Raw genomic sequence first — 11,719 nt, 5'->3', positions numbered from 1 at the left:
GATCTGCAATAGTGTGATTCTATCTTTGGTAGAATACTTCCCAGCAAATTTTCACGTTCCTTGTTTGCTAGCTAGTGATTTAAATTCATATTTATTATATATTCTACCATTCAGGGGCCGTTTCATAAACGATCGTTCAACAATTTTAACTTACGAGAGAATTTTATAATTGAAATAAGTAAACTAACTTGCCATGCTCATCAAAAGTATACTTGGTTAGAGATGCCAATGAAAATTAATAAAGTAATGACAATTTATAATCATATGGTATGAACTTAAGCAATTATGATTCCTTGAAAAATGTATGGTATCTTAAATGTGTACCAAGATGTTTATTGAAATGGTCCACTGATAATAAGTACTCATGTGGTTATGGTTGTTATTATTTTATTATTCAGGAAATGATCAATTGCTAGTACACAAACTTTTTAAGATGTCTTAGTGAAACTATTGAAATTGCTTATAATAGAAATGTTAATAATCACTTATATATACATGTATATTAACCTGCTGTAAATAGATCTTTGTTGTTTATAGGAACCCACCAACCTGTCATTGTATTCATGCATAATAGTTCTTGCAAACAGAGTATACCCTTATGGGAAAGCTACTGTAGGAGTTGTTGTATTAGAGTCTACTCTGTTGTTGTATTAGAGTCTACTCTGTTGTTGTATTTGAGTCAACTTGTTGGCTTAGAGAAATTTAGAAAGTGCTCAGCTCTCCTGAATGCAGTGTTTGCCTCAAACTGCCATCAACAGTAGTGTTTGTATTCATCAGATATCAATAATCTCGTAAAATTATGTTCATCTACCAGACGGACTATCAGGTGTTTGAAGTAGAACTCTCGAATTCTAATCAGCGTGGTTCTAACAAAGTTAGCATCATAGGGAACGTCCACTATCAATGCCTCGGCTTTTGTCCAGACAACAAATTTGCAGTGGTGTCGTGCAGTGCATTTCTGCACTTGTGTGAAGTAGCCATTTTGATCTTTTGGGTGCAGGCAGTGATCCCCTGATTTGGTGTTCACAACATCATATTTTCCGCCTTGAATTAGTTCCCTCAAGGGATTTATTGGGCACTTAATTTCAACAATTGTTTCCTTGCCAACAAGTCCATCTGGACTTGCAGCAAGATATAGTTCTGACTGGTCGCTGATAACACCTAATTAGGCTAGTGTTCTACTCAAACCAAGTTCTGGCTTCAGACATCTTCCATTTAAGAACATAAAAGTTCCGTCAAACTAACTCCCAAATATTTTTTTCAGCGAACCACAATAAAATGCAGTTTTTTTTTTATATGGATGACAAGATGGTTATAATGTAATGTCAAAAACATGAAAATAAAAATTATTTTTGATTTATTTTTCCTATATATCATAATTTAAAATTCATGTTGCTAATGTCATTATTTGACGGAAATTTTTATGTTCACATCTTCAAAAAACATTAAAATTTTAGTATTTCCTTTATTGTATTTAGCTACAAGTTATCAAAGTAACAAAACATTAAAAACAGTATGCATAGGAAGTACCATTTGTGGCGAGAACATGTAAGATAGTGATTAATAAAACTTTAAAAAGGTTGCTAATGTCATTTCTCGACGGACAAAAGTGTTGCTAATGTCACTCTTTGACGGATGAATTTATTGCTAATGTTATACTTTGACGGAACAAGTTTTTGCTAACATCATTTTTGAAGGACAAGTCTTTGCTAACATAAAATTTTGACTGAAGAATGTTTCGCATACATCATTTATGATGGAACAAGTTTTTGCTATCATCATGTTTGACTGAAGAACTGTTAAAAGCCGATTGGAAAAACTGTAAGCGCCCAGGCTGTACTATAGGTATGTCACCATTAGCACTAGAGTTGCAAGAATTCTCCTCCACGTTTGAAACATGCACTTTGTTTTTTTGGAGTTTTTTATCTGTATAGCTCAATACATTTGTCTTATTTAAGCAGTTTGCAGGGTTTCCAGATTCACATTTCCTGCAAAAACACGACAAATTACGACTTCTTAAAATACTATCTTCACCAATGACATTTTGGATCTGATGGAATTATCTTGTATTGGGGACTGTTTTCACATAGGTTTCTGGTCTGTTTCAATTTATTTCTCCATTCTTCACATAGTAAAAATTCCGTTTTGACAGTATGTCATTCAATTCCAGATGATTGCAGCAGTAATTATATATATCTTGTGCATTGTTCATGACTGCTTTGTTCCCAATTCTTTAGGCAACAACAGGATTAAATACAAAAAGGAACAAAAACAATACTGCTGATATTTTGAAAATATTAATTTTTAGCAGTTTCAAAGTAACCTATTAAACATACTGATGTATAAAATTGATAAAGGCGAATGTATGTAACTAAGTATAACACACAGCATGCATGAAACATGAATTAAGGACAATTAATTTTAATTCATGTACATTATATAATTAGTATAAAAATGCTCTTTTCATCTACAATCTAATCTCAACTACCTATTTGGAACAATATACAGTCTAAAAGGGCAGGGCTAACTCTGCCATTCACAAAATTTAGCCAACGACTCAAGTTGAAACATTTTGTGTAAGAAATTTATATTTGGCTGAATCATTTTCTTCATTAAAACCCATTATCATAAAATAGCAAAAGTTACAAGATTGTATAATATATATTGATGCAAATTTGGCTAAAGAAAGTCAAAGCCTTTAAGGGCATTGTTCACAGATTGTCAAAATGAATGACACTATATGGCTTGGACTGATGATGGAAATACAGTTTAGTTTATGAATAGTGATCATTTGAAATTGATAAAATTATTAAGTGTTACACACTAGAAACGAGTGTTACACACTCCAAACGATTAAATATGTTGGAATAGCTTGTTTCTGTTAATTCCGTTAAAATTTGTAGAGTATAGCTAGTTTCTGATAATTCCTTTAAATTGTGTAGCAACATGTACATCACTTATATAAATAAAGTATCAAAAGCAGACTTTGTAAAACAGTCCGGATTTCTGAGTGGTAACAGCAATAACTGTTTAACCCATGTAATGAAATACAATGGTTCGAGCCCCGATAACGGCAAACGTTTTTTTATATATTTAACTTTTTAAAATTCTATTCATGTCATTATATTAACTTAACGCCTTTATATTTAACAATATATATAAAATGAAACAAAGGCAGTCTTATTTTGAGGATGACACAATAAAAGTCATAATTTAAAGTGTATAAGAATAAGATTAAAATTGTATTAATATGACTGTTAATTGTGTTAATAGTTACAACTTATAAGGTTTAAGAAAGTTAACTAATCATCATAATCTTCTTTGGCTATGGCTGATGATCATGTCATCGTGATTTCGAAGCAATTCTTTCACGAAAAACTCCATGTAACTGTTTATTTAATTGTGTTCAGAAAGACTTGCTTGACGGCTTCTGAAAAAGTACAAGTTTAGGTTTATTATTATTATAATTATGATCATTTAAATACATTTGCTTAAATATCCTAAGATTTTTTATTTATTAGCGAGGCGGTTTTCGGAGAAAACCAGAGCTATTGTCATAGCCAGCTCGTCATCCGCCGTCAGTTGTGCTAAAACCTTAACATTGGCCATAACTTTTTAAATATTGAAGATAGCACCTTGATATTTGGCATGCATGTGTATCTCATGGAGCTGCACATTTTGAGTGGTAAAATTTCAAGGTGAACATCATCCTTCAAGGTCTAGGGTCGAAAAAACAAAGTCAAGGGTAGTAATAAGCTTTAATTGCACATAGTTATCTGACCTGGCCAAGTATATTTTTTTGTTAAATAAATCAAAGCGGCGCAGTAGACGGCATTGTGTTTCTGACAAACACATCCTTTACAGTCTATGGTAAAATATACAAATTTAAGGGAAGTAATAAGCTTTAAAAAGGGAGAAAATTATTCAATATTGAACATAGCCACTTTATATATTTGGCATGCATGTGTATCTCATGGAGCTGCACATTTCAAGTGGTCAATCACAGTCACGGTAGTGGCTTTTAATTATTTGCTACTAAAAATAGAGATTTGTTAAAGACAATTATGTTCAAGGGAAGTAATTTATATATAATTATAAATCTCATATTATATATTTCCTTACCAAGAATTGAAGTTCTTTTCACAGTTACTGTACATATTTATTATTTTGATTATTTATGTCTCAAATGATTGATTTGTCAAGTTTTTTTTTAAATGATATAATTATAATTTCTTTGATGTTCATTACATACCTGTGGACTTATGTCCATAGATACATGATCAACTCTGGCTATGATTTTATGAAAAAGAAAAAAAACTCTGGCTATGATTTTATGAAAAAGAAAAAAAACCTCTGGCTATGATTTTATGAAAAAGAAAAAAAAACTCTGGCTATGATCTCTTTTAAACCACAGGCCTTGGTTGTCAGTGATGTCTGACATGGTCATAATTGACTGTGAGACCCCCCCCCCCCCCCCCCCCCCCGGTTGGATTGGACAAAATTTCTATACCTGCCAAATGATAAATCGCAATTTTATTTCAAAGCGGCACAATAGGGGGCATTGTGTTTCTGACAACACAACTCTTGATATAATTATCATTTCTTACCTGTTCTAATTTGTGAATGCTAGTTTTCATTAAATACCAGTGGACTTATGTCCATACATACATGATGAACTCTGGCTATGATCTCTTTGATAAACCACAGGCCTTGGTTGTCACCGATATCTATCCGGCAGTCGTGTGCTGGCTGGGTTATATCTCATTTAAAAGCCGGATCTCACTTGCCTGATTTTGGAGTGGTAAAATGTTGACCTACATTAACTAGTGGGCTGGGTTAATCTGACAGTGATTTTCTGATAACATTGGAGTGTTTATAAACAGAAACACATGTTTGAGCAGACAGCAATTTGGTGTAGTGTTGAATGTAAAACTTGATCTGAATCATTCTCTAGCTACTGGCTGGGAGAAGTTCATAACCTTTCAAGGGCGGTGCTTAGTGTTAACAGGGAAATTTGAATTTCAAGCAGACAACAAAAAACTTCTTTCTGTAAGTCAATAACTATATAACTTACAATCACCATATTACACATACATATTGTTTGTATACTAAAGTATAGATTTGCCAAATTTCATTTGAAAATATTAAATACAAATTTAAATATAATGAAAAAAATCATTTTTGTTTTCTGCTTTTTACACACCAGTGTACAACTGAAAAGTAGACAGTTTGTGAGTTTGTGGCCCTTTTATACTGCTCCTCTGGTAAGGACAACTAAACCAATTGCTAAACCAATTGCGGAATAAAATTGTCCTTTTATGCGGACAGTCTTTTAACCTCTATTTCTTTTTGGAATTCATTGATTTCACTTATCCTTTCGTTCATTATCTTATTGATGCCCATAGTCACTGCAGTACATGCATGCATCTATGCGTCTTACACAGTCGGGGGGTGCAGCTGTCAAACCATTGTGCATTTGTTCAAACGTTTTTATAACACTGGATTCCCTGTCTTTAAGGCACTTTATCATCTGACCAATGTCTGATTCTGAACAGTCATCTTTAAGTTCTTTCCTTATGTCCCTACCCGCCTGCTTCCATGTTTCAAAACTACTTTGAAAGGACTTCTATGTTTGCTGCTTAAAGTCACGTAATTATTCTACCATCCTTTCTGTAGGTTTTTCTGTTTCTTTAAGGCAGTTTTTGGCCTGATTCAGGCATTGGTTGTTCCTGCTCACTACATGTATTGGGGATATTCTTATCTTCGTTTGTTTAAGTTGAACCATCCTAATGGGACGAGTTTCAACTGTCAGCTACCACTTGGTCATATAAATGAGAAATAACCAGTTACTGAAATATGTATTTATTTGTTGCCTTTCATCTAACCGTAAAAACTGACATCAAACAATAGGACATTCTTAGTACAACTCTTAAGACCTATACATACTGTAAAGTATTATAAACAGACTGAATATGATACAAATTGAAAAGCTTGAAGGACTAAAGTGAGTATAATTCAATATCCATCCCCTGTAAAGCCTGTACATCACATGACTGTGCATTGATTGAATGCAATATAGTACCGTAACACTATTTATACTGCAAACAAGTAGTAGTTCGGAGCATAAAGACTATCAATCTTCATTAACCCTTTGAGCGCTGGAACCGGATTTTGAAGGCCTTTGCATACTGGGTGAAGATGTGCCTTGGTCCTGTTCCTCGTTGCCATCACACATCTCTTCTACAACTGATACTCGACCAAGCTGCTGAAAATTCAATTAGTTTGAATATGAACAAATTAGATTTGTGTGTTGGTCTCACTTTTCTTTCAAGGCTGTTCTATTGCACGTGAATATACATGTAGGTGTATCAAAATGCGAAATAAATAACATGTAAGGCAAGAATGGCAATCTGTGAAACTGATCAAGATACTCGACAATTTTACATCTATTCACCTTTAAACATAAAAAATTGCAATATGGACACATTTTTATGCCCCCGGTAGGGTGGCATATAGCAGTTGAACTGTCTGTCCATACGTCAATTCGTCTGTGCGAAAACTTTAACATTGGCCATAACTTTTGCAATATTGAAGATAGCAACTTGATATTTGGCATGCATGTGTATCCCATGGAGCTGCACATTTTGAGTGGTGAAAGGTCAATTTCAAAATCATCCTTCAGGGTCAAAAGTCAAAAATCCAAGGAAAGTAATAAGCTTTAAAAGGGAAATAATTTCTAAACCTGACTAATGATATATTGAAATTTGATTTCAAAGCCGCGCAATAGGGGGCATTGTGTTTCTGACAAACATATCTCTTGTTATATTATAAATAAATGATGTCATTCTTTCAAATTTAATTGTATAACTCATACAATCATAGTTGAGATCATTTGTGGACTGTTCTGAGATTTTGGGTCAAAACGGGGTACATGGACTAAATTGACTTATTTACATTTTCAGAAAGCTCCATGTATGGTGCACAGATTTTTGCACAAAAAATTCAGTTTAAGGTTTAAAGGGCTGATTTAGAAATGCCTATTAAAACACAAAAAAGAAACATTTCTTGATTTATTTTCATGTCAATAAATTATGTTAATACATTTTTAATAAGTCTACAAGTGCATGAATAAATCAGTAACATTTGGTGTTATAATATGTCATACATAATACTTCTCAAGAATTAGAAAACATTATAAACATTTTAAAATGTCTATTGGTTACCATGAAAACACCTTAAATAATTCAAACTATATAAATTTTGTGTATGAAATGCACTTTTTAACTGTTGTTTGTTTAATAAATGATATATTGAAGGAAAAAAAACTTCCATACCTAATGCAGATACAAAGTCATAGTGTCTATCTCAATAGATATAGACTCTTGTGGTTATTTGCGCTAAATTTGTTTGCAGAACATTTGGATCGGATAAGATTACCTACAACTAGCAAATTTTAACAAATTAAATGACACTACGAAATATGTCTTACAAACTGCACCATTATATTTTCCAAAAATCATCAGTGATTGTTTACAAAGAATTTCAATGTTTAAATTGTACTGTAACCATGGAAACCAAGATCTATACACAACATAATTTATTTGAAAAAATAAAATAATGTATTTAAAAGACGTGAACATTAAAGTTTATGTTTATTAAACCTTGTAAAAAAAAAAAAAAAAAAAGCAATGTTATAACAAATTGCAATTTTAAATCTCTTAGCAATTCAGATTTAATTGTAATTTAAGTATTATATACATCTTTAAAGAATTAAAACAGATCCCATTTAATTAAATACATACATAGACAAACATAATTTTCTCAGATTTGTTTAATATTCATTTAATCGTACAATTAATTTACACATGGCTATCTTTAAACCTATTAAATGACAATACATTCAGGAATCATTTATTTTTAAGTGTTAGTTGCATGGCAATGATCACAACTTTGTGGTCGCCATGGTTACTGTTGTAAAAATTAATAATGCATACAGTTGTTTAAGTTGACATATAATATTAGAATGAATTAAAATAATAAAAAACTGCATAATAAAATGAGTATTGGTAAAATGCATTATACATTCAAACATATTCCATAAATATAAGTGAGGTCTTGAGGAAGTTTATAACTCTTAAATCTACAATTGTTGCAGCACATAATGATAGACTGCTCATGATTTGAAGATATTACAACAACTAGGTTTACTATGAGTTATTAGTCACATATTGTTGGCATTGCTACATCTGCAAGTGGGATAGACAGGAATAGTTCCTTTTGCACAGCATTCTTATTCTTCCTCTTATAGCACAGGCATTGAGCAGAGAGGCTTAGTGTTTTTCCTGTTGGATTGGTATACAATAGGTTTTGAAACTTCTTCCCAAGAAGGTCAAGTATTACTTGACATCTTCTGCACATTGGCCCTGTCTGGCTTTTTATCTTCCAGCTGGCATGTCTGATGTTATTCTGTGTACATGTAAAACAACAATTAGATTTAATCAGTTTTCATGAATTTTAGCAAATTGATGTCATTTATATGCTGCTAAATGGCAACATAAAATTTAAATTGCACTTTCACTTTTATACAGTGACAGACAATGAGTATAGGGGAATTTCCTGATAAGAATTTATCCAAAACAAAATTGTGATTTTTTTAAACAAATTTAGGTGGGAAATATAAATAATAAAGTGATGGAATTTCACAATCAATTATAATAAAACAAATAACTTTTTAATTATAAGAACTTCATTTATTAACTTAATGTAAACCAAATATAAGGAACTGGAAAATGTCACGGTCGCCATTTTTACTTTCGTTTTCAGTTGTAAATATATTGTATTTTGTAAATATTTTGGACATAAAAAAGTGAATTTGATTAAAAGAATAACACCTTCCAGTACCTTTTCAAAGACGAATCCAAACATTATTATTAGCATTGAGCTGAAATCGGTATCAACACAAGTTGAAAAATTGTGTGTGGCTATAAACTAGCCGTTGCCAAATTCGTTAAAAGGGGTGTAACAAGTCAGCTCATTGAAATATTCGGTGGCCGACTTTGGTAAAAGGGAAGTAATAACTCAGCTCATTGACATTAAAAGGTCAAAAGCAACTATTTGTTTGCTAAAAAATTCTTTCAAGTACTAGTCTATGCCGATATTTATATTACTTAAATAAGATAAATGGTAAAATCACAGAAAACCTTAGGCAATGTAGCAAAATTCAGCGCAAGTTAAGTGACGTCATTTCGAATGAATTTTCTCATTATGACGCTTGCCGAATTAGTACCAAAAGTCTCAGAACACGACACATTTTCTCAAAGTTGAGATCATTTTCTGAAAGTTGAGATCATTTTCTCAAAGTTGAGATCATTTAACAACATAAGAAATTATTCACACATGCTATCTCAAACATGCGCATCTACAACCTGATAAGACTTGTAAGGATTACTGTCCAGTATCAATCCATGTGGCTGCAATTATTACTTAACAAGCTTTGGCATAAAATAAGTCAGTGCACCACATATTTCCAAAATGTCATCAGTATGTTTTAACATGGATATAGGAGGGACATTTTGCAGAATTCTGAAGTTTTTAATCCTTCCAATCGCACGTTCAACATGTATTCTGGCTCTGGACAGTTATCGAGCAGTCTCCACCAGTCCTCCTTTTGCGAAAACTTTTTTCCTCTCCCAAAGGGTGAAATGGCAAGTTTAGCTCCGCGCACAGCCAATTCCTCTTCAATAAAAAACCCTCTGTCTGCAAGGACAAGATCCCTTGGCTCCAATACCTCATAGAAACCAGACTTTTCAGTAATTTCTCTGTCTGCCACTCTACCATGCACCCCAAAACTGTGATATGAAACTAATGGCACCATATGGGGTTATCCCAACTAAAATTTTGAGAGTGTTATGATCTTTATGATTGGACCAGGTCTTTGTTTTGGCATCTAGGTTGGATGGCCTTTGTATAAACACCTCACTGCAATCAATATAACTCTGCAATTGTTGTAATTTCTTCTTAATGCTTTTGGCAGGTTCTCTCTAACTGCCTCGGGCAACAGTACCAAAGTCATCCCTGATACCTTGGGAAACAGTTTTGACTGTTCACCACGCATCCATGAAATAAGTGTATATTGAGGTTTGATCATGATACTTGTTTTTATCTCCTAATAAGTAGTGTTTAGGGATAAAATTTCCCAGCAAAAATGTTGTCTGTTCTGATAAGCCTTAATGGGCTTCTCTTTACTTGATGTATTGTTGTGTTGCATCAGCAGAAAAAGGCTGTACCTTGTTATACATGGTTTATCCATAAACCATTGCAGTGTAAACTTGAAAACAAAAACAAAGTATAGTATCTACATGGATAATGCAGCTTAAATACTCATCACAATTCTTATTTATGTAAGAGCAAAAAACCTGTAACTCAATGTACCATGTATTTGCCTGAATGATGTGTTCAACAAATTCATGAACGTTTTAGAGCTAAAACAACATATTTATTTGCATGGTTTTATTAGTATTCTTCAACATATTTCGACTATTGTATGAATGGTATCCGGATATACTGGTTTATTGTCCCCAACAATGAACATGATAATAGTTACTTGATTTGGTCAGAAATTAATATCTTCTAAACTAATCCAGATACAGTTCTATAATTTTGAGACATTGTGTGTAAATGAAAAATGCATCTGTATATAATAAAAACCCATTTTTGGAAAATTTCACTGATACTAGGTTTTTGCTCTATAAGCCCTCGATATTCAGATTGAATGCTAAATGGACGAAGATTGCAAGAATAAAATAGTATGTAGTGATAATGGTTGTACCCTTTAAACACTACATACTTATATAACAGTGCTGTTACCTCTGACTCTAAGCAGTACACTGCACGGACAGCACGGACTCCAGGTCATCCTCATCTTCCGGCATATTACTATCAGTGCTACAAAGATATAACGCATGAACGTTTAATCAAATTTATTAGTGTACATGGTATAGTTATAGAAATGTCTTAATTGATTTCTTTTGTTAAAATAAAACAATTATACAAAATGTATACACTTATATTTGACTTTGAGCACTTAATACATGTAAATTATTGCTAAAATGTATATTCTTTCACTGCCCACTTTCCACCACATTCCTCGCCTAAAATCATAATTATCTCATTGTTTCACTTCTTTATCCACAAATTTCTCCAATACACAGTACAGAAAGCCGACACTAGCTGATAAGCCACTCTGGACATGCTGAATTATGGCATTTATCATACCACCACATTGATATCTGCTTGATATCCTGTTGCCTGGTATCTTTTTTTATATCACGGTCAACAGGAAGTTCATATATCAGTCATGTGTGGAGGCTACTAAGACTTAAGTACAATGTTTTGTTTTATTGTAAAACTGAATCAGATTTATCAAAACAAATAATTTGATACGAATATGTATTACATTTAATCCACAAACAACAACAAAAACAGAAAAAAGGTATTTTACAAAATATATGGAATGAATAAGTACATGCTGATGACGTCATGTAACAAACGGACTACTTTTTTTTGACACGCCTTCATATGCAAACATCAAAGGTTATGTCAAAAGTTCAGCACTTAATATAAACAGACCAAACAAATAAAACAAACAATAAAAAGCAGTAAAAATAGTAAAAAATAAGATAGTAACACACTTCACAATAAAACCCAATGCAATATGCAT

This window comes from Dreissena polymorpha, chromosome 11 (assembly GCF_020536995.1).
Source record: "Dreissena polymorpha isolate Duluth1 chromosome 11, UMN_Dpol_1.0, whole genome shotgun sequence".
Lineage (NCBI taxonomy): Eukaryota > Metazoa > Mollusca > Bivalvia > Myida > Dreissenidae > Dreissena > Dreissena polymorpha.
This window is presented reverse-complemented; position numbering follows the sequence as displayed.